The following is a 25,928-nucleotide window of genomic DNA, read 5'->3' on the forward strand; positions in this document are numbered from 1 at the left end:
ATGTGCAAGGTTGAACTCTACCGCTGGGTGACGGTGCTACTCGTGTCTGTCGACTAAACAGCTGTCAACACAACTCAAGTCTCCAGAGTTGACTTGTTGTTGATTTGGAAAGAAAAATTTATACGGTTTTTATACTGGACACCGAAAGCAAACTGGTGAGAGATTTAATTCGATAACGACGTTGTTTATATTGTTTGTCAGGACCTAAAGCATCGCAACCTGGACACATCTAATACTATAAACGGTGAAGTACGGGATAAACCGCAGGGGTAATAACCCGTAACGAATTCAGCTCATCACGAAACTGTCAGCAACAACTAGCGGCTTTTACCTTGGATAACTTAAACCCCCCTAAAAAAAATATCTCTCAATTAAAGTGTATTCTTGTTAGTTTAGACTTTGAAACATTTATAAATATAAGTGGTTTAGTATGTAATAACTTTTACTCCTTAGTTTGTTGCTTGACAACGTTAGCTATCAGGAAGTGCTTGAGCAGCCAGGTGATCCCATCCCCGGTGTCACCATGGTAACCACCAGGTAAGGTACCGGAAGACCAAACTCCTGGGGCCCCTGCCCCTAGGCACAGCACCGCAGATTCAAATAACCAACTCATCATCAAGCTTTGATGATTTGAATCTGCTGTGTAGTGCTAGGGTAAATACCAAAACGTGCACCCATGGGGGAGGGGGCCCCAGCACTAGGGTAAATACCAAAACGTGCACCCATGGGGGAGGGGGCCCCAGCACTAGGGTAAATACCAAAACGTGCACCCATGGGGGAGGGGGCCCCAGCACTAGGGTAAATACCAAAACGTGCACCCATGGGGGCAGGTTCCCAGGACTAGGTAAATACCAAAACGTGCACCCATGGGGGCAGGTTCCCAGGACTAGGGTAAATACCAAAACGTGCACCCATGGGGGAGGGGGCCCAAGACCAAGCTGTAGAGGAGAGAGTTAGTTAATTAGTTAGTTAACTACTTAATAGTACTAGCTTGTTTATCTTCGTCTTACATGTTGTCGTTACTCTGCTGTTCTGAATCCAAAATACCCGGAGGATGACTTGGAGGACAGGTACCTACAGTAGGAAGCTACTGGACACAGAGGGGAAGTGATTAGGGTTTCTGTGTGAATGTTTTTATAGCAGGTTCATGGTTTTCTGCTAATGTAACCTCTTGGGTACTGAAACCCACTCAAAACAGTGTTTCGCCCACTGAGCAAAACCCGAGACTGTGTAGACACATTATTGTTATTTTATTGTGCGATTAAAAAATATATATATATATATATATTTTTTTTACCTTTAATTTATTTTCCTAACCCTGTTTTCTTAAATCTGCATTGTTGGTTAAGGGCTTGTAAGTAAGCATTTCACTGTTGTATTTGACAAATTAAATGTGATTTGTGTGGTAATAATGTTGTGTGTTTTCCAGGAAGGTCTCACTGAAGTGTGGCAGCCCAGACAGGGGTTGGCCACGCCCCCAGAGGAGTGGCTAACACCAATGTAGACAAACTAAAGGACCGATTAGTCCTGTTCTCCGCTAACTCCTCACCCTCTTGTATGGAGCTGGCCAATAGGATCGCAGAGTGAGTCAATAGACCACACCCACTTTCCAGATGTTCCAGTTTACACCAGGGTTGTTGCAGATAGAAACGCCTTGATCAGAGTGGACATGATTCCCTCGTACTACACGTCAGATAGAAACGCCATTACTAGAGCGGACATGAACCCCCAGGGTTAGCATGTTACCTTTCCTCTGGTAGGAGACTGTAGTTGAATAGCATGTTACCTTTCCCTCTGGTAGGAGACTGTAGTTGAATAGCATGTTACCTTTCCCTCTGGTAGGAGACTGTAGTTGAATAGCATGTTACCTTTCCCTCTGGTAGGAGACTGTAGTTGAATAGCATGTTACCTTTCCCTCTGGTAGGAGACTGTAGTTGAATAGCATGTTACCTTTCCCTCTGGTAGGAGACTGTAGTTGAATAGCATGTTACCTTTCCCTCTGGTAGGAGACTGTAGTTGAATAGCGTGTTACCTTTCCCCTCTGGTAGGAGTCTGTAGTTGAATAGCATGTTACCTTTCCCTCTGGTAGGAGACTGTAGTTGAATAGCATGTTACCTTTCCCTCTGGTAGGAGACTGTAGTTGAATAGCGTGTTACCTTTCCCTCTGGTAGGACACTGTGGTTTAGTATTATATAACACCTCCTAACCTGTCTGTCTATAGGAGACTGGGAGTCGAGCTGGGGAAGACTGAAGTCTACCAGGATTCTAATGGAGGTGAGGAGGAGGAGGAGGAAGAGGAGGATGGTAGTGGTTCTGTGTGACCCTGACCTGACCTCTTGTCTCCATAGAAACACGTATCCAGATCCAGGAGTCGGTCAGAGGGAAAGACGTCTACATCATCCAGACCATCTCACCGTCAGTTTATAACAGGATACACCTGGTGTACACCGTCAGTTTATAACTGGATACACCTGGTGTACACCGTCAGTTTATAACAGGATACACCTGGTGTCAGTTTATAACTGGATACACCTGGTGTACACCATCAGTTTATAACTGGATACACCTGGTGTCAGTTTATAACAGGATACACCTGGTGTCAGTTTATAACAGGATACACCTGGTGTCAGTTTATAACAGGATACACCTGGTGTACACCATCAGTTTATAACAGGATACACCTGGTGTCAGTTTATAACAGGATACACCTGGTGTCAGTTTATAACAGGATATACCTGGTGTCAGTTTATAACTGGATACACCTGGTGTCAGTTTATAACTGGATACACCTGGTGTCAGTTTATAACAGGATACACCTGGTGTCAGTTTATAACAGGATACACCTGGTGTACACCATCAGTTTATAACAGGATACACCTGGTGTACACCATCAGTTTATAACAGGATACACCTGGTGTCAGTTTATAACTGGATACACCTGGTGTCAGTTTATAACAGGATACACCTGGTGTCAGTTTATAACAGGATACACCTGGTGTCAGTTTATAACAGGATACACCTGGTGTCAGTTTATAACAGGATACACCTGGTGTCAGTTTATACAGGATACACCTGGTGTCAGTTTATAACAGGATACACCTGGTGTCAGTTTATAACAGGATACACCTGGTGTCAGTTTATAACAGGATACACCTGGTGTCAGTTTATAACTGGATACACCTGGTGTCAGTTTATAACTGGATACACCTGGTGTCAGTTTATAACTGGATACACCTGGTGTCAGTTTATAACAGGATACACCTGGTGTCAGTTTATAACAGGATACACCTGGTGTACTCCGTCAGTTTATAACAGGATACACCTGGTGTACACCATCAGTTTATAACAGGATACACCTGGTGTCAGTTTATAACTGGATACACCTGGTGTCAGTTTATAACAGGATACACCTGGTGTCAGTTTATAACTGGATACACCTGGTGTCAGTTTATAACAGGATACACCTGGTGTACACCATCAGTTTATAACAGGATACACCTGGTGTACACCATCAGTTTATAACAGGATACACCTGGTGTACACCGTCAGTTTATAACAGGATACACCTGGTGTACACCATCAGTTTATAACAGGATACACCTGGTGTACTCCGTCAGTTTATAACAGGATACACCTGGTGTACACCATCAGTTTATAACAGGATACACCTGGTGTCAGTTTATAACTGGATACACCTGGTGTCAGTTTATAACTGGATACACCTGGTGGTGTGTCAGTTTATAACAGGATACACCTGGTGTCAGTTTATAACAGGATACACCTGGTGTCAGTTTATAACAGGATACACCTGGTGTACACCATCAGTTTATAACAGGATACACCTGGTGTACACCGTCATCAGTTTATAACAGGATACACCTGGTGTACACCGTCAGTTTATAACAGGATACACCTGGTGTACACCATCAGTTTATAACAGGATACACCTGGTGTCAGTTTATAACAGGATACACCTGGTGTCAGTTTATAACAGGATACACCTGGTGTACACCACCTCAGTTTATAACAGGATACACCTGGTGTACACCATCAGTTTATAACAGGATACACCTGGTGTCAGTTTATAACAGGATACACCTGGTGTCAGTTTATAACTGGATACACCTGGTGTCAGTTTATAACAGGATACACCTGGTGTACACCGTTTTATAACAGGATACACCTGGTGTCAGTTTATAACAGGATACACCTGGTGTCAGTTTATAACAGGATACACCTGGTGTCAGTTTATAACACCTGGTGTCAGTTTATAACAGGATACACCTGGTGTCAGTTTATAACAGGATACACCTGGTGTACACCGTCAGTTTATAACACCTGGTTTATAACAGGATACACCTGGTGTCAGTTTATAACAGGATACACCTGGTGTCAGTTTATAACAGGATACACCTGGTGTACAATACGGTGTACCAGTTTATAACTGGATACACCTGTTGTCAGTTTATAACAGGATACACCTGGTGTCAGTTTATAACAGGATACACCTGGTGTACATAACAGGATACACCTGGTTACACCGTCAGTTTATAACTGGATACACCTGGTGTCAGTTTATAACTGGATACACCTGGTGTCAGTTTATAACTGGATACACCTGGTGTCAGTTTATAACAGGATACACCTGGTGTCAGTTTATAACAGGATACACCTGGTGTCAGTTTATAACAGTACACCGTCAGTTTATAACAGGATACACCTGGTGTCAGTTTATAACAGGATACACCTGGTGTCAGTTTATAACAGGATACACCTGGTGTACACCATTTTATAACAGGATACACCTGGTGTCAGTTTATAACTGGATACACCTGGTGTCAGTTTATAACAGGATACACCTGGTGTCAGTTTATAACTGGATACACCTGGTGTCAGTTTATAACAGGATACACCTGGTGTCAGTTTATAACTGGATACACCTGGTGTCAGTTTATAACTGGATACACCTGGTGTCAGTTTATAACAGGATACACCTGGTGTCAGTTTATAACAGGATACACCTGGTGTCAGTTTATAACAGGATACACCTGGTGTCAGTTTATAACTGGATACACCTGGTGTCAGTTTATAACTGGATACACCTGGTGTCAGTTTATAACAGGATACACCTGGTGTCAGTTTATAACAGGATACACCTGGTGTCAGTTTATAACAGGATACACCTGGTGTCAGTTTATAACAGGATACACCTGGTGTCAGTTTATAACAGGATACACCTGGTGTACACCGTCAGTTTATAACAGGATACACCTGGTGTACATACACGTCAGTTTATAACAGGATACACCTGGTGTCAGTTTATAACAGGATACACCTGGTGTACACCATCAGTTTATAACTGGATACACCTGGTGTACACCGTCAGTTTATAACAGGATACACCTGGTGTCAGTTTATAACTGGATACACCTGGTGTACACCATCAGTTTATAACTGGATACACCTGGTGTCAGTTTATAACAGGATACACCTGGTGTACACCATCAGTTTATAACTGGATACACCTGGTGTACACCGTTTATAACAGGATACACCTGGTGTCACCGTTTATAACAGGATACACCTGGTGTCAGTTTATAACCACCTGGTGTCAGTTTATAACAGGATACACCTGGTGTCAGTTTATAACTGGATACACCTGGTGTCAGTTTATAACTGGATACACCTGGTGTCAGTTTATAACTGGATACACCTGGTGTCAGTTTATAACAGGATACACCTGGTGTTTATAACAGGATACACGGTCAGTTTATAACTGGATACACCTGGTGTCAGTTTATAACAGGATACACCTGGTGTCAGTTTATAACAGGATACACCTGGTGTCACCATTTTATAACAGGATACACCTGGTGTCAGTTTATAACAGGATACACCTGGTGTCAGTTTATAACAGGATACACCTGGTGTCAGTTTATAACAGGATACACCTGGTGTCAGTTTATAACTGGATACACCTGGTGTCAGTTTATAACTGGATACACCTGGTGTCAGTTTATAACAGGATACACCTGGTGTCAGTTTATAACAGGATACACCTGGTGTCAGTTTATAACAGGATACACCTGGTGTCAGTTTATAACAGGATACACCTGGTGTCAGTTTATAACAGGATACACCTGGTGTACTGTTTATAACAGGATACACCTGGTGTCAGTTTATAACAGGATACACCTGGTGTCAGTTTATAACAGGATACACCTGGTGTCAGTTTATAACAGGATACACCTGGTGTCAGTTTATAACAGGATACACCTGGTGTCAGTTTATAACAGGATACACCTGGTGTCAGTTTATAACAGGATACACCTGGTGTCAGTTTATAACAGGATACACCTGGTGTCAGTTTATAACAGGATACACCTGGTGTACAGTTTTATAACAGGATACACCTGGTGTCAGTTTATAACTGGATACACCTGGTGTCAGTTTATAACAGGATACACCTGGTGTCAGTTTATAACAGGATACACCTGGTGTCAGTTTATAACAGGATACACCTGGTGTACACCGTCAGTTTATAACAGGATACACCTGGTGTCAGTTTATAACAGGATACACCTGGTGTCAGTTTATAACAGGATACACCTGGTGTCAGTTTATAACAGGATACACCTGGTGTACAACAGGATACACCTGGTCAGTTTATAACAGGATACACCTGGTGTCAGTTTATAACAGGATACACCTGGTGTCAGTTTATAACAGGATACACCTGGTGTCAGTTTATAACAGGATACACCTGGTGTCAGTTTATAACTGGATACACCTGGTGTCAGTTTATAACAGGATACACCTGGTGTCAGTTTATAACAGGATACACCTGGTGTCAGTTTATAACAGGATACACCTGGTGTCACAGGATACCGTGTACAGTTTATAACTGGATACACCTGGTGTCAGTTTATAACAGGATACACCTGGTGTACACCGTCAGTTTATAACAGGATACACCTGGTGTCAGTTTATAACAGGATACACCTGGTGTACAGGATACACCGTTTTATAACAGGATACACCTGGTGTCAGTTTATAACAGGATACACCTGGTGTACACCGTCAGTTTATAACAGGATACACCTGGTGTCAGTTTATAACAGGATACACCTGGTGTACACCGTCAGTTTATAACAGGATACACCTGGTGTCAGTTTATAACAGGATACACCTGGTGTCAGTTTATAACAGGATACACCTGGTGTACACCGCAGTTTATAACAGGATACACCTGGTGTCAGTTTATAACAGGATACACCTGGTGTCAGTTTATAACAGGATACACCTGGTGTCAGTTTATAACAGAATACACCTGGTGTCAGTTTATAACTGGATACACCTGGTGTCAGTTTATAACAGGATACACCTGGTGTCAGTCAGTTTATAACAGGATACACCTGGTGTCAGTTTATAACAGGGATACACCTGGTGTCAGTTTATAACAGGATACACCTGGTGTACACCATCAGTTTATAACAGGATACACCTGGTGTACACCGTCAGTTTATAACAGGATACACCTGGTGTCAGTTTATAACGGGATACACCTGGTGTACACCGGCCAGTTTATAACAGGATACACCTGGTGTACACCCATGTTTATAACTGGATACACCTGGTGTCAGTTTATAACAGGATACACCTGGATACACACCTGGTGTCAGTTTATAACAGGATACACCTGGTGTCAGTTTATAACAGGATACACCTGGTGTGTACACCGCCAGTTTATAACTGGATACACCTGGTGTCACCGTTTATAACAGGATACACCTGGTGTCAGTTTATAACAGGATACACCTGGTGTCAGTTTATAACAGGATACACCTGGTGTCACCGTTTTATACAGGATACACCCTGGTGTCAGTTTATAACAGGATACACCTGGTGTTTATAACAGGATACACCCTGTTTATAACTGGATACACCTGGTGTACACCATCAGTTTATAACAGGATACACCTGGTGTCAGTTTATAACAGGATACACCTGGTGTCACAGGATACACTGGTGTCAGTTTATACAGGATACACCTGGTGTCAGTTTATACAGGATACACCTGTACACCGTCAGTTTATAACAGGATACACCTGGTGTCAGTTTATAACAGGATACACCTGGTGTACACCGTCAGTTTATATACACCTGGTGTCAGGGATACACCTGGTGTCAGTTTATAACAGGATACACCTGGTGTCAGTTTATAACAGGATACACCTGGTGTACATAACAGGATACACCTGGTGTCAGTTTATAACAGGATACACCTGGTGTACACCGTCAGTTTATAACAGGATACACCTGGTGTACACCGTTTTATAACAGGATACACCTGGTGTACACCGCCAGTTTATAACAGGATACACCTGGTGTACACCGCCAGTTTATAACAGGATACACCTGGTGTCAGTTTATAACAGGATACACCTGGTGTACACCGTCAGTTTATAACAGGATACACCTGGTGTCAGTTTATAACAGGATACACCTGGTACACCGTCAGTTTATAACTGGATACACCTGGTGTACACCATCAGTTTATAACAGGATACACCTGGTGTACACCGTCAGTTTATAACAGGATACACCTGGTGTACACCGTCAGTTTATAACAGGATACACCTGGTGTCAGTTTATAACAGGATACACCTGGTGTCAGTTTATAACAGGATACACCTGGTGTCAGTTTATAACTGGATACACCTGGTGTCAGTTTATAACAGGATACACCTGGTGTACACCGTCAGTTTATAACAGGATACACCTGGTGTCAGTTTATAACAGGATACACCTGGTGTCAGTTTATAACAGGATACACCTGGTGTCAGTTTATAACAGGATACACCTGTCAGTTTATAACAGGATACACCTGTGTCGGTTTATAAGGATACACCTGGTGTCACCGTTTTATAACAGGATACACCTGGTGTCAGTTTATAACAGGATACACCTGGTGTACACCAGTTTATAACAGGATACACCTGGTGTCAGTTTATAACAGGATACACCTGGTGTCAGTTTATAACAGGATACACCTGTCAGTTTATAACAGGATACACCTGGTGTCAGTTTATAACTGGATACACCTGGTGTCAGTTTATAACAGGATACACCTGGTGTCAGTTTATAACAGGATACACCTGGTGTACAGTCAGTTTATAACTGGATACACTATAACAGGATACACTGTTTATAACATCACCTGTTTATAACAGGATACACCTGGTGTCACCGTTTATAACAGGATACACCTGGTGTCAGTTTATAACAGGATACACCTGGTGTACACCGCCAGTTTATAACAGGATACACCTGGTGTCAGTTTATAACAGGATACACCTGGTGTACAGTTTATAACAGGATACACCTGGTGTCAGTTTATAACAGGATACACCTGGTGTACACCGTTTATAACAGATACACCTGGTGTACACCGCCAGTTTATAACAGGGATACACCTGGTGTACACCGTCAGTTTATAACAGGATACACCTGGTGTACACCGTCAGTTTATAACGGGATACACCTGGTGTACACCGTCAGTTTATAACTGGATACACTCCGGTGTACAGTTTATAACTGGATACACCTGGTGTCAGTTTATAACAGGATACACTCTGGCACCGCCAGTTTATAACAGGATACACCTGGTGTCAGTTTATAACTGGATACACTGGTGTACACCATCAGTTTATAACAGGATACACCTGTGTACAGTTTATAACAGGATACACCTGGGTGTACACCGTCAGTTTATAACTGGATACACCGCTGGTGATACACCGTTTATAACAGGATACACCTGGTGTCAGTTTATAACAGGATACACCTGGTGTCAGTTTATAACAGGATACACCTGGTGTCAGTTTATAACTGGATACACCTGGTGTCAGTTTATAACAGGATACACCTGGTGTCAGTTTATAACAGGATACACCTGGTATCAGTTTATAACTGGATACCTGGCGCCAGTTTATAACTGGAATACACCTGGTGTACACCATCAGTTTATAACAGGATACACCTGGTGTCAGTTTATAACAGGATACACCTGGTGTCAGTTTATACAGGATACACCTTGTGTACACCATCAGTTTATAACAGGATACACCTGGTGTCAGTTTATAACAGGATACCTGGTGTACACCATCAGTTTATAACAGGATACACCTGCGTACACCATCAGTTTATAACAGGATACACCTGGTGTCAGTTTATAACTGGATACACCTGGTGTCAGTTTATAACAGGATACACCTGGTGTACACTATCAGTTTATAACAGGATACACCTGGTGTCAGTTTATAACTGGATACACCTGGTGTACACCATCAGTTTATAACAGATACACCTGGTGTCAGTTTATAACAGGATACACCTGGTGTCAGTTTTATAACAGGATACACCTGGTGTACACCATCAGTTTATAACTGGATACACCTGGTGTACACCGCTTTATAACAGGATACACTCTGGTGTACACCATCAGTTTATAACAGATACACCTGGTGTACACCGCCAGTTTATAACAGGATACACCTTGCGTACACCGGCCAGTTTATAACTGGATACACCTGGTGTACAATTGTCAGTTTATAACAGGATACACCTGGTGTACACCATCAGTTTATAACAGGGATACACCTGGTGTACACCGTCAGTTTAACAGGATACACCTGGTGTACACCGCCAGTTTATAACTGGATACACCTGGTGTACACCGGCCAGTTTATAACAGGATACACCTGGTGTACACCGTCAGTTTATAACTGATACACCTGGTGTCAGTTTATAACAGGATACACCTGGTGTACACCGGGCTGGGTTTATAACAGGATACACCTGGTACACCGTCAGTTTATAACAGGATACACCTGGTGTACACCATCAGTTTATAACAGGATACACCTGGTGTACACCATCAGTTTGTAACAGAATACACCTGGTGTCACCATCAGTTTATAATAGGATACACCTGGTGTACACCATCAGTTTATAACAGGATACACCTGGTGTACACCATCAGTTTATAACAGGATTTACCTGGTGTACACCATCAGTTTATAACAGGATACACCTGGTGTCAGTTTATACAGGATACACCTGGTGTCAGTTTATAACAGGATACACCTGGTGTCAGTTTATAACAGGATACACCTGGTGTACAGTTTATAACAGGATACACCTGGTGTCAGTTTATACACCTGGATATACAGGATACACCTGGTGTCAGTTTATAACAGGATACACCTGGTGTACACCATCAGTTTATAACAGGATACACCTGGTGTCAGTTTATACAGGATACACCTGGTGTCAGTTTATAACAGGATACACCTGGTGTACACCGTCAGTTTGTAACAGGATACACCTGGTGTACCCATCAGTTTATAATAGGGATACACCTGGTGTACACCATCAGTTTATAATAGGATACACCTGGTGTACACCGTCAGTTTATAACAGGATTTACCTGGTGTACACCATCAGTTTATAACAGGATACACCTGGTGTCAGTTTATAACAGGATACACCTGGTGTCAGTTTATACAGGATACACCTGGTGTCAGTTTATAACAGGATACACCTGGTGTCAGTTTATAACAGGATACACCTGGTGTCAGTTTATAACAGGATACACCTGGTGTACACCGTCAGTTTATAACTGGATACACCTGGTGTCAGTTTATAACAGGATACACCTGGTGTCAGTTTATAACAGGATACACCTGGTGTCAGTTTATAACAGGATACACCTGGTGTCAGTTTATAACAGGATACACCTGGTGTCAGTTTATAACAGGATACACCTGGTGTCAGTTTGAGTAACTGGATACACCTAATGTCAGTTTATAACAGGATACACCTGGTGTCACCATCAGTTTATAACAGGATACACCTGGTGTCAGTTTATAACAGGATACACCTGCGTCGTTTATACAGGATACACCTGGTGTACACCGTCCAGTTTATAACAGGATACACCTGGTGTCAGTTTATAACAGGATACACCTGGTGTCAGTTTATAACAGGATACACCTGGTGTCAGTTTTATAACTGGATACACCTGGTGTACACCGTCAGTTTATAACAGGATACATCTGGTGTCAGTTTTATAACTGGATACACCTGGTGTCAGTTTATAACTGAATACACCTGGTGTACAGTCAGTTATAACTGAATACACCTGGTGTCAGTTTATAACAGGATACACCTGGTGTCAGTTTATAACAGGATACACCTGGTGTCACCGTTTTATAACAGGATACACCTGGTGTCAGTTTATAACTGGATACACCTGGTGTCAGTTTATAATGTGATTGCACCTGCAGATAACGGGATACACCTGGTGTCAGTTTATAACAGGATACACCTGGTGTCAGTTTATAACAGGATACACCTGGTGTCCAGTTTATAACAGCATACACTGGTGTCAGTTTATAACAGGATACACCTGGTGTACACCGTCAGTTTATAACAGGATACACCTGGTGTCAGTTTATAACTGGATACACCTGGTGTCAGTTTATAACAGGATACACCTGGTGTCGTTTATAACAGGATACACCTGGTGTCAGTTTATAACAGGATACACCTGGTGTACACCATCAGTTTATAACAGGATACACCCGGTGTACACCGTCCAGTTTATAACAGGATACACCTGGTGTACACCGTCAGTTTATAACTGGATACACCTGGTGTCAGTTTATAACTGGATACACCTGGTGTACACTTTTATAACTGGATACACCTGGTGTCAGTTTATAACAGGATACACCTGTGAGTTTATAACAGGATACACTGGTGTCAGTTTATAACTGGATACACCTGGTGTACACCGTCAGTTTATAACAGGATACACCTGGTGTAGTTTATAACAGGATACACCTGGTGTCAGTTTATAACAGGATACACCTGGTGTCAGTTTATAACTGGATACACCTGAGTGTACACCATCAGTTTATAACAGGATACACCTGGTGTCAGTTTATAACAGGATACACCTGGTGTACACCATCAGTTTGTAACAGAATACACCTGGTGTACACCGTCAGTTTATAACAGGATACACCTGGTGTCACCGGCAGTTATAACAGGATACACCTGGTGTCAGTTTATAACTGGATACACCTGGTGTCAGTTTATAACAGGATACACCTGGTGTACACCGTCAGTTTATAACAGGATACACCTGGTGTCAGTTTATAACTGGATACACCTGGTGTACACCATCAGTTTGTAACAGGATACACCTGGTGTACACCATCAGTTTGTAACAGGATACACCTGGTGTACACCATCAGTTTATAATAGGATACACCTGGTGTACACCATCAGTTTATAATAGGATACACCTGGTGTACACCATCAGTTTATAACAGGATTTACCTGGTGTACACCATCAGTTTATACAGGATACACCTGGTGTCAGTTTATACAGGATACACCTGGTGTCAGTTTATACAGGATACACCTGGTGTCAGTTTATAACAGGATACACCTGGTGTCAGTTTATAACAGGATACACCTGGTGTCAGTTTATACAGGATACACCTGGTGTCAGTTTATACAGGATACACCTGGTGTCATTTTATAACAGGATACACCTGGTGTACACCATCAGTTTATAACAGGATACACCTGGTGTCAGTTTATACAGGATACACCTGGTGTCAGTTTATACAGGATACACCTGGTGTACACCGTCAGTTTGTAACAGGATACACCTGGTGTACACCATCAGTTTATAATAGGATACACCTGGTGTACACCATCAGTTTATAATAGATACACCTGGTGTACACCATCAGTTTATAACAGGATTTACCTGGTGTACACCATCAGTTTATAACAGGATACACCTGGTGTCAGTTTATAACAGGATACACCTGGTGTCAGTTTATACAGGATACACCTGGTGTCAGTTTATAACAGGATACACCTGGTGTCAGTTTATAACAGGATACACCTGGTGTCAGTTTATAACAGGATACACCTGGTGTACACCGTCAGTTTATAACAGGATACACCTGGTGTCAGTTTATACAGGATACACCTGGTGTCGTTTATAACAGGATACACCTGGTGTCAGTTTATAACTGGATACACCTGGTGTCAGTTTATAACAGGATACACCTGGTGTCAGTTTATACAGAATACACCTGGTGTACACCGTCAGTTTATAACAGGATACACCTGGTGTACACCGTCAGTTTATAACAGGATACACCTGGTGTACACCATCAGTTTATAACAGGATACACCTGGTGTACACCATCAGTTTATAACAGGATACACCTGGTGTCAGTTTATAACAGGATACACCTGGTGTACACCGTCCAGTTTATAACAGGATACACCTGGTGTCAGTTTATAACAGGATACACCTGGTGTCAGTTTATAACTGGATACACTGGTGTACACCGTCAGTTTATAACAGGATACACCTGGTGTACACCGGTCAGTTTATAACAGGATACATCTGGTGTACACCGTTTTATAACTGGATACACCTGGTGTACAGTCAGTTTATAACTGGATACACCTGGTGTACACCGTTTATAACTGGATACACCTGGTGTACACCATCAGTTTATAACTGGATACACTGGTGTACACCGTCAGTTTATAACAGGATACACCTGGTGTACACCAGTTTATAACAGGATACACCTGGTGTCAGTTTATAACAGGATACACCTGGTGTCAGTTTATACAGGAAACACCTGGTGTCAGTTTATACAGGATACACCTGGTGTCAGTTTTATAACAGGATACACCTGGTGTACACCGTCATTTATAACAGGATACACCTGGTGTCAGTTTATAACAGGATACACCTGGTGTCAGTTTATAACAGGATACACCTGGTGTCAGTTTATACCAGGATACACCTGGTGTCAGTTTATAACAGGATACACCTGGTGTCAGTTTATACAGGATACACCTGGTGTCACCATCAGTTTATAACAGGATACACCTGGTGTCAGTTTATAACAGGATACACCTGGTGTACACCGTCAGTTTATAACAGGATACACCTGGTGTCAGTTTATACAGGATACACCTGGTGTCAGTTTATAACAGGATACACCTGGTGTCAGTTTATAACAGGATACACCTGGTGTCAGTTTATACAGGATACACCTGGTGTCAGTTTATACAGGATACACCTGGTGTACACCATCAGTTTATAACAGGATACACCTGGTGTACACCGTCAGTTTATAACTGGATACACCTGGTGTACACCGTCAGTTTATAACTGGATACACCTGGTGTACACCGTCAGTTTATAACAGGATACACCTGGTGTCAGTTTATAACAGGATACACCTGGTGTCAGTTTATAACTGGATACACCTGGTGTCAGTTTATAACTGGATACACCTGGTGTACACCGTCAGTTTATACAGGATACACCTGGTGTCAGCTTATAACAGGATACACCTGGTGTCAGTTTATAACAGGATACACCTGGTGTACACCGTCAGTTTATAACAGGATACACCTGGTGTACACCATCAGTTTGTAACAGAATACACCTGGTGTACACCATCAGTTTATAATGGATACACCTGGTGTACACCATCAGTTTATAACAGGATACACCTGGTGTACACCATCAGTTTATAACAGGATACACCTGGTGTACACCATCAGTTTATAATAGGATACACCTGGTGTACACCATAACAGGATACACCTGGTGTACACCATCAGTTTATAACTGGATACACCTGGTGTCAGTTTATAACAGGATACACCTGGTGTACACCATCAGTTTATAACAGGATACACCTGGTGTACACCATCAGTTTATAACAGGATACACCTGGTGTCAGTTTATAACTGGATACACCTGGTGTCAGTTTATAACAGGATACACCTGGTGTCAGTTTATAACAGGATACACCTGGTGTACACCGCAGTTTATAATAGGATACACCTGGTGTACACCGTCAGTTTATAACAGGATACACCTGGTGTACACCGTCAGTTTATAACAGGATACACCTGGTGTACACCGTCAGTTTATAATAGATACACCTGGTGTACACCGTCAGTTTATAACAGGATACACCTGGTGTACACCGTTTTATAACAGGATACACCTGGTGTACACCGTCAGTTTATAACAGGATACACCTGGTGTCAGTTTATAACTGGATACACCTGGTGTCAGTTTATAACTGGATACACCTGGTGTCAGTTTATAACAGGATACACCTGGTGTCAGTTTATAACAGGATACACCTGGTGTACACCATCAGTTTATACAGGATACACCTGGTGTACACCGTCAGTTTATAACAGGATACACCTGGTGTCAGTTTATAACTGGATACACCTGGTGTCAGTTTATACACCCTGGTGTCAGTTTATAACAGGATACACCTGGTGTACACCATCAGTTTATAATAGGATACACCTGGTGTCAGTTTATAACAGGATACACCTGGTGTCAGTTTATAACTGGATACACCTGGTGTCAGTTTATAACAGGATACACCTGGTGTCAGTTTATAACAGGATACACCTGGTGTACACCGTCAGTTTATAACAGGATACACCTGGTGTACACCATCAGTTTATAACAGGATACACCTGGTGTCAGTTTATAACAGGATACACCTGGTGTACACCGTCAGTTTATAACAGGATACACCTGGTGTACACCATCAGTTTATAACAGGATACACCTGGTGTACACCGTCAGTTTATAACAGGATACACCTGGTGTACACCATCAGTTTGTAACAGAATACACCTGGTGTACACCATCAGTTTATAATAGGATACACCTGGTGTACACCATCAGTTTATAACAGGATACACCTGGTGTACACCGGGCAGTTTATAACAGGATACACCTGGTGTCAGTTTATAACTGGATACACCTGGTGTACACCGTCAGTTTATAATAGGATACACCTGGTGTCAGTTTATAACTGGATACACCTGGTGTACACCGTCAGTTTATAACAGGATACACCTGGTGTACACCATCAGTTTATAACAGGATACACCTGGTGTACACCATCAGTTTATAACAGGATACACCTGGTGTACACCGTCAGTTTATAACAGGGATACACCTGGTGTCAGTTTATAACTGGATACACCTGGTGTCAGTTTATAACAGTATACACCTGGTGTACACCGTCAGTTTATAACAGGATACACCTGGTGTACACCGGTCAGTTTATAACTGGATACACCTGGTGTCAGTTTATAACAGGATACACCTGGTGTCAGTTTATAACTGGATACACCTGGTGTCAGTTTATAACAGGATACATCTGGTGTCAGTTTATAACAGGATACACCTGGTGTCAGTTTATAACTGGATACACCTGGTGTACACCGTCAGTTTATAACAGGATACACCTGGTGTACACCGTCAGTTTATAACTGGATACACCTGGTGTCAGTTTATAACAGGATACACCTGGTGTCAGTTTATAACAGGATACACCTGGTGTCAGTTTATACAGGATACACCTGGTGTCAGTTTATAACAGGATACACCTGGTGTACACGTCAGTTTATAACAGGATACACCTGGTGTACACCGTCAGTTTATACTGGGTTATAGTAGATAGTAGATTATAGATTATAGTCTTATGATTCTAACATTTCACCCAGTTCTACGATTCAGGTGGAATACTTTAGTCACTACTTTAAATATTCAAATTCTTCTATCAATGGAGCTCTCCCTCTCTCTGTGTATTTGTGTTACTGTAACAGTAAACTGTGTGTGTGCAGGGATGTGAACCGGTGCCTGATGGAGCTGTGTGTGATGGCGTATGGGTGTGTGTGACGGCGTGTGCGAGGAGTGTGTGTGGCGTGCTGCCATACCTACCCTACAGTAAACAGTGTAAGATGAGGAAACGGGGATCCATCGTCTGTAAGCTGATCGCCTCTCTGATGTGCAGGGCAGGTGAGACAACACGTTATGTTTCAATCGAATGTGTTGGAGATAGCGGTTCATCTACACTGTGTTAGGTCTGACGTCTGTGCATTATGTCTCTGTGTGTGTGTGGGAGGTCTGACCCATCTCATCACTGTGGATCTTCATCAGAAGGAATTCAGGCTTCTTCAACATCCCAGTAGACAACCTGAGACTTCTCCCTTCCTACCAGTATACAGGAGGAGGTAGGACTACACTACCCACAACCCCCTCCTGCTACAGTACATACAGGAGGAGGACTACACTACCCACAACCCCCCAGTACATACAGGAGAGTTAAGCTGTAGATTCCAGACTCTACTACCCACAACCCCTTGTTGTTTCCCTGTAGATTCCAAACTCCCACTACCCATAACTTCTTGTTGTCTCCCTGTAGATTCCAGACTACCATAATGCGTCATCGTGGCCAAATCACCGTCCTCCGCTAAGAGGTGAGTTACCCTGACACTCATTCCTCTGTCTCTCTGTCTCTGTCTCTCTGTCTCTAAGAGGTGAGTTACCCTGACACTCATTCCTCTGTCTCTCTGTCTCTGTCTCTGTCTCTCTGTCTCTAAGAGGTGAGTTACCCTGACACTCATTCCTCTCTGTCTCTGTCTCTCTGTCTCTCTGTCTCTGTCTCTCTCTCTAAGAGGTGAGTTACCCTGACACTCATTCCTCTGTGTCTCTGTCTCTCTGTCTCTCTGTCTCTCTGTCTCTAAGAGGTGAGTTACCCTGACACTCATTCCTCTGTCTCTCTGTCTCTCTGTCTCTGTCTCTCTGTCTCTAAGAGGTGAGAGTTACCTTGACACTCATTCCTCTGTCTCTCTGTCTCTGTCTCTGTCTCTAAGAGGTGAGTTACCTTGACGCTCATTCCTCTGTCTCTCTGTCTCTGTCTCTAAGAGGTGAGTTACCCTGACGCTCATTCCTGTCTCTCTGTCTCTGTTGTCTAGGGCCCAGTCCCTCATTCCTCTGTCTCTGTCTCTCTGTATCTGTCTCTGTCTCTCTGTCTCTCTGTCTCTGTTGTCTAGGGCCCAGTCCCTCATTCCTCTGTCTCTGTTGTCTAGGGCCCAGTCCCTCATTCCTCTGTCTCTGTGTCTGTCTCTCTGTCTCTCTGTGTCTCTGTTGTCTAGGGCCCAGTCCCTCATTCCTCTGTCTCTCTGTCTCTCTGTCTCTGTTGTCTAGGGCCCAGTCCCTCATTCCTCTGTGTCTGTTGTCTAGGGCCAAGTCCCTCATTCCTCTGTCTCTGTTGTCTAGGGCCCAGTCCCTCATTCCTCTCTGCCTCTGTTGTCTAGGCCCAGTCCTCATTTCTCTGCCTCTGTTGTCTAGGGCCCAGTCCCTCATTCCTCTGTGTCTGTTGTCTAGGGCCCAGTCCCTCATTCCTCTGTCTCTGTTGTCTAGGGCCCAGTCCCTCATTCCTCTGTCTCTGTTGTCTAGGGCCCAGTCCCTCATTCCTCTGTGTCTGTTGTCTAGGGCCCAGTCCCTCATTTCTCTGCCTCTGTTGTCTAGGCCCAGTCCCTCATTCCTCTGTCTCTGTTGTCTAGGGCCCAGTCCCTCATTCCTCTGTCTCTGTTGTCTGGGCCCAGTCCCTCATTCCTCTGCCTCTGTTGTCTAGGGCCCAGTCCCTCATTCCACAGTCTCTGTTGTCTAGGGCCCAGTCCCTCATTCCTCTGTCTCTGTTGTCTAGGGCCCAGTCCCTCATTCCTCTGTCTCTGTTGTCTAGGGCCCAGTCCCTCATTCCTCTGCCTCTGTTGTCTAGGGCCCAGTCCCTCATTCCTCTGTCTCTGTGTCTCTGTTGTCTAGGGCCCAGTCCCTCATGTCTCTGTCTCTCTGTCTCTGTTGTCTAGGGCCCAGTCCTCATTCCTCTGTGTCTGTTGTCTAGGGCCCAGTCCCTCATTCCTCTGTCTCTGTTGTCTAGGGCCCAGTCCCTCGCCGAGAGGTTGCGTGTGTCCTATTGCTGTGATCCGGAGATGCAGGACGACCTGCTGGACGGACGGCACTCTCCTCCGACAGTCAAGAACCACCCGAGGTCTACCTGTGAACTACCCTGTAAGAGACACACAGATCCCTGTTAGAGACACACAGATCCCTGTTAGAGACACACAGATCCCTGTTAGAGACACACAGATCCCTGTTAGAGACACACAGATCCCTGTTAGAGACACACAGATCCCTGTTAGAGACACACAGATCCCTGTTAGAGACACACAGATCCCTGTTAGAGACACACAGATCCCTGGTAGAGACACACAGATCCCTGTTAGAGACACACAAAGATCCCTGTTAGAGACACACAGATCCCTGTTGGAGACACACAGATCCCTGTTAGAGACACACGATCCCTGTTGGAGACACAGATCCCTGTTAATCTGACTCTGGGTCAGTAGATGAAGGTCTCATTACCGTCTCTCTGTCAGTCTGTATCCCTAAGGAGAAGCATCCTATCACAGTCGTAGGAGATGTGGCCGGACGCATCGCCATCATCGTGGTGAGTGGCTGGGGTCAGAGGTCAGGGAGGAGGCTGTGTGACATCGTCAGGGCAGGACGGGGGAGGTGTGTATGTGTGTTAACCTGGTGTGTGTGTGTCAGGATGACATCATCGATGATGCGGTGGGTTTTGTGGCGGCCGCGGAGATGCTGAGGGAGAGGGGCGGGGCCTATCATCGCCATGGCAACACACGCCATCCTGTCTGCGGACGCTCCCAGAACCCTCCAGGAGTCAGCCATTAGTCAGGTAAGAGCGGAACGGAGGGGAGGGGAACGGAGGTGAGGGAATGGAGGGGAGGGGAGGGGAACGGAGGTGAGGGAATGGAGGGGAGGGAACGGAGGGGGAGGGAACGGAGGGGAGGGAACGGAGGGGAGGGAACGGAGGGAGGGGAACGGAGGGGAGGGGAACGGAGGGGAGGGAATGGAGGGGAGGGGAACGGAGGGAGGGGATGGAGGGGAGGGGAACGGAGGTGAGGGAACGGAGGGGAGGGAACGGAGGGGAGGGAACGGAGGGGAGGGAACGGAGGGGAGGGGAACGGAGGGAGGGGAACGGAGGGGAGGGAATGGAGGGGGAGGGGAATGGAGGGAGGGGATGGAGGGGAGGGGAACGGAGGGGAGGGGGAACGGAGGGAATGGAGGGGGGAGGGAACGGAGGGGAGGGGATGGAGGGGAGGAACGGAGGGAGGGGAGCGGGAACGGAGGGGAGGGAACGGAGGGAATGGAGGGGAGGAAACGGAGGGAGGGGATGGAGGAGGGAACGGAGGGGAGGGGATGGAGGGGAACGGGAACGGAGGGAGGGAACGGAGGGGAACGGAGGGGGAGGGGAAACGGAGGGGAGGGGAACGGAGGGGAGGGGAACGGAGGGGAGGGAAACGGAGGGAGGGGAACGGAGGGAGGGGATGGGGGGGAGGGAACGGAGGGGGAGGGGATAGAGGGGAGCCGGAGGGAGGGGAACGGAGGGAATGGAGGGGAGGGAACGGAGGGGAGGGGGATGGAGGGGAGGGAACGGAGGGGAGGGATGGAGGGGAGGGGAACGGAGGGGAGGGGGAAGGAGGGAATGGAGGGAGGGAAACGGAGGGGAGGGGATGGAGGAGGAAACGGAGGGGGAGGGATGGAGAAACGGGAACAGAGGGGAGGGGAACGGAGGGAATAGAGGAGAAACGGAGGGGAGGGATGGAGGAGAGAAACGGAGGGAACGGAGGGAGGAGGCCGGAGGGGGAACGAGGGAGAAACGGAGGGAGGGACGGAGGGGAGGGAACGGGAGGAGGGGAACGGAGGGGAACGGAGGGGGAGGGGAACGGAGGGGAGGGGGAACGGAGGGAATGGAGGAGAACGGAGGGGAACGGGAGGGAGGGGAACGGAGGGAAATGGAGGGGAGGAACGGAGGGGAGGATGGAGGGAGGGGAAACGGAGAGAACGGAGGGAGAAACGGAGGGGAGGGAACGGAGGGAACGGAGGGGAGGGAACGGAGGGGAGGGAACGGAGGGGAGGGGAACGGAGGGGAGGGAACGGAGGGGAGGGATGGAGGAGGGAACGGAGGGGAGGGGATGGAGGGGAGGGCAGAGAACGGAGGGGGAGGGAAACGGAGGGGAGGAGCCGGAGGGGAGGGAATGGAGGGGAGGAATGGAGGGGAGGTGAGGGGAACGGAGGGGAGGGAATGGAGGAGGAGGGGAACGGAGAGGGAGGGAATGGAGGGAGGGAATGGAGTGGAGGGGAGGGAATGGAGGGGAGGGAATGGAGGGAGGGGAACGGAGGGGAGGGAATGGAGGGAGGGGAACGGAGGGGGAGGGAACGGAGGGGGAGGGAACGGAGGGAATGGAGGGGAGGGAAACGGAGGGGAGGGGGATGGAGGGGAGGGAACGGAGGGGAGGGGATGGAGGGGAACGGGAACGGGAGGGGAGGGAACGGAGGGAATGGAGGGAGGGAACGGAGGGGAGGGGATGGAGGAGGGGAGGGGGATGGAGGGGAACGGGAACGGAGGGGAGACGGAGGGGAACGGAGGAAGGGGAACGGAGGGGGAGGAAACGGAGGGAGGGGAACGGAGGGGAGGGGATGGAGGGGAGGGAACGGAGGGGAGGGGATGGAGGGGGAGGGGAACGGAGGAGGGAACGGAGGGAATGGAGGGGAGGGAACGGAGGGGGAGGGGATGGAGGGGAGGGAACGGGGGGAGGGGATGGAGGGGAGGGGGAGGGATGGAGGGGAACGGGAACGGAGGGGAGGGAACGGAGGGGAACGGAGGGGGAGGGAACGGAGGGGGAGGGGAACGGAGGGGGAGGGGATGGAGGGGGAGGGAAACGGGAGGGGGAGGGATGGAGGGGAGGGGAACGGAGGGGAGGGGAACGGAGGGAATGGAGGGGGAGGGAACGGAGGGGAGGGGATGAGGAGGGAACGGAGGGGAGGGATGGAGGGGAACGGGAACGGAGGGGAGGGATGGAGGGGGAACGGAGGGGAATGGGAGGGGAGGGAACGGAGGGGAGGGGATGGAGGGGGGAACGGAGGGGAGGGGATGGAGGGGAACGGAGGGAATGGGAGGGGGAGGGAAACGGAGGGGAGGAGGGAAACGGAGGGAGGGATAGAGGGAACGGGAACGGAGGGGAACGGAGGGGGAGGGGAACGGAGGGGAGGGAACGGAGGGAGGGGAACGGAGGGGGAGGGAGGGAACGGAGGGGGAGGGGAACGGAGGGAATGGAGGGGAGGGGAACGGAGGGGAACGGAGGGGAGGGGAACGGAGGGGAACGGAGGGGGAGGGGGGAACGGAGGGGAGGGGAACGGAGGGAATGGAGGGGAGGGGAAACGGAGGGGGGGAACGGAGGGGGGGGAACGGAGGGGAGGGGAACGGAGGGAATGGAGGGGAGGGGAACGGAGGGGAGGGAACGGAGGGGAGGGGAACGGAGGGGAATGGGAGGGGAGGGAACGGAGGGGAGGGGATGGAGGGGAGGGGATGGAGGGGAGGGGAACGGAGGGAGGGGGGAGAGGGAATGGAGGGGGAGGGGAACGGAGGGGAACGGAGGGGAGGGGAACGGAGGGGAGGGGAACGGAGGGAATGGAGGGGAGGGAAACGGAGGGGAGGGATGGAGGGGAGGGAACGGAGGGGAACGGAGGGGAGGGGAACGGAGGGGAGGGAACGGAGGGGAGGGGAACGGAGGGGAACGGAGGGGAGGGGAACGGAGGGGAGGGAACGGAGGGGAGGGGAACGGAGGGGGAGGGAACGGAGGGGGAGGGGATGGAGGGGAGGGGAACGGGAACGGAGGGGAGGGAACGGGAGGGGGGAGGGGAACGGAGGGGAACGGAGAGGGAGGGGAGGGAATGGAGGGGAGGGAATGGAGGGGAGGTGAGGGGAACGGAGGGGAGGGAATGGAGGGGAGGGGAGGGGAACGGAGAGGGGAGGGAATGGAGGGAGGGAATGGAGTGGAGGGGAGGGAATGGAGGGGAGGGAATGGAGGGAGGGGAACGGAGGGGAGGGAATGGAGGGGGGGGGAACGGAGGGGAGGGGAACGGAGGGAATGGAGGGGAGGGAATGGAGGAGGGAACGGAGGGGAGGGGAGTGAGGTGAGGGGAACGGAGGGGAGGGAATGGAGGGAGGGAACGGAGGGAATGGAGGAGGGAATGGAGGGGAGGGAAACGGAGGGGGAGGGAACGGAGGGGGAGGGAACGGAACGGAGGGGAATGGAGGGGAGGGAATGGAGGGGAGGGAACGGAGGGGGAGGGAACGGAGGGAGGGGAACGGAGGGGGGGGAACGAAGGGGAGGGGAACGGAGGGGAGGGGAACGAGGGGGAGGGACTGGAGGGGAACGGGAATGGAGGGGACGGAATGGAGGGGACGGGGAGGGGAATAGAGGGGGGGAGGAGGGGAGCGGGAACGGAGGGGAGGGAATGGAGGGGAGGGGAACGGAGGGGAGGGGAAACGAAGGGAGGGACTGGAGGGGGAACGGGAATGGAGGGGACGGAATGGAGGGGGACGGGAGGGGAATAGAGGGGAGGGAGGGGAACGGAGGGGAGGGGAACGGAGGGGAGGGGGAACGTAGGGGAACGGAGGGGAGGGGAACGTAGGGGAATGGAGGGGAGGGGAACGGAGGGGATGGGAACGGGAGGGGAGTGGGAACGGGAACGGAGGGAGGAACGGAGGGAACGGGAACGGAGGGGTGGGAATGGAGGGGAGAATGGAGGGGAACGGGAACGGAGGGAACGGGAAACGGAGGGAACGGGAACGGAGGGGAGGGAATGGAGGGAACGGGAATGGAGGGGAGGGAACGGAGGGAGGCCGGGAATGGAGGGGAGGGTGGAGGGACCGGGAATGGAGGGGAGGGAATGGAGGGGAACGGGAGCGGAGGGAGGGAGCGGGAGGGAGGAGAGCGGGAACGGAGGGGAGGGAATGGAGGGAGGGAATGGAGGGGGAGGGGAGGGGAACGGAGGGGAGGAATGGAGGGGAGGGAATGGAGGAACGGGAATGGAGGGGAGGAAGGAGGGGAGGGGACGGAGGGGAACGGAGGGAGGAAGTGGAGGGAGGGAATGGAGGAAGGAATGGAGGAGGAGGAGGAGGAGACGGAGGGAGGAATGGAGGAGGCGGAGACGGAGGGAGGCGGAGGAGGGAGCGGGAGGAGGAACGGAGGGAGGAATGGAGAGAGAAGGAACGGAGGGGAGGGAATGGAGGAGACGGAGGAAGGAAGACGGAGGAGGAGCGGAGGAACGGGAGACGGAGGAGAGGAGGACGGAGGAGGTCTGTCTGCTCTAGTTGGAGCTTTATTAGTTTTCTCATGATTCTCTTGATTTCTCTCTGCACGTCTGTCTATCTCTGCACGTCTGTCTCTCTCTCTCTGCACGTCTGTCTCTCTCTCCACCCCATCTGTCTCTCTCTGCCCGTCTGTCTGTCTGTCTCTCTCTCTCTGCCCGTCTGACTGTCTGTCTCTCTCTCTCTGCCCTTCTGTCTGTCTGTCTCTCTCTCTCTGCCCGTCTGTCTCTCTCTCTCTCTCTGCCCGTCTGTCTCTTCTCTCTCTCTGCCCGTCTGTCTGTCTGTCTCTCTCTCTCTGCCCGTCTGTCTGTCTCTCTCTCTCTCTCTGCCCGTCTGTCTCTCTCTCTCTCTCTCTCTCTGCCCGTCTGTCTCTCTCTCTCTCTGCCCGTCTGTCTGTCTCTCTCTTTCTTTGACTTCTGTGTCTCTCTCTCTCTGCCCGTCTCTCTGTCTTTCTGCCCTTCTGTCTCTCCTCTCTGCGTCTGTCTGTCTCTCTGCCCGTCTGTCTCTCTCTCTACTCTGCCCGCCTGTCTGTCTCTCTGCCCATCTGTCTGTCTCTCTGCCCGTCTGTCTGTCTCTGCCCGTCTCTCTTCTCTAGGTGGTGGTAACCAGCGATTCCCCACTCGTCCCAGAAGCTCCAGTGCTGTAGATAAAGGCGGTTGATGTTTCTCTGATCCTGTCTGAAGCTGGCGCGGAGGATCCACTGTGGAAATCGATGTCTTGTCTGTTCCACAACATGAGGAC

General features: G+C 48.2%; 1 pseudogene; it reads left to right on the forward strand.

Annotated features, from left to right (window-relative positions):
• On the forward strand, positions 1–25,833 carry LOC135533125 (phosphoribosyl pyrophosphate synthase-associated protein 2-like; annotated as a pseudogene).
• The last annotated feature ends 95 nt before the right edge of the window (positions 25,834–25,928 follow it).

The sequence above is a fragment of the Oncorhynchus masou genome, unplaced genomic scaffold, assembly GCF_036934945.1.
Source record: "Oncorhynchus masou masou isolate Uvic2021 unplaced genomic scaffold, UVic_Omas_1.1 unplaced_scaffold_2235, whole genome shotgun sequence".
Classification (NCBI taxonomy): Eukaryota; Metazoa; Chordata; class Actinopteri; order Salmoniformes; family Salmonidae; genus Oncorhynchus; species Oncorhynchus masou.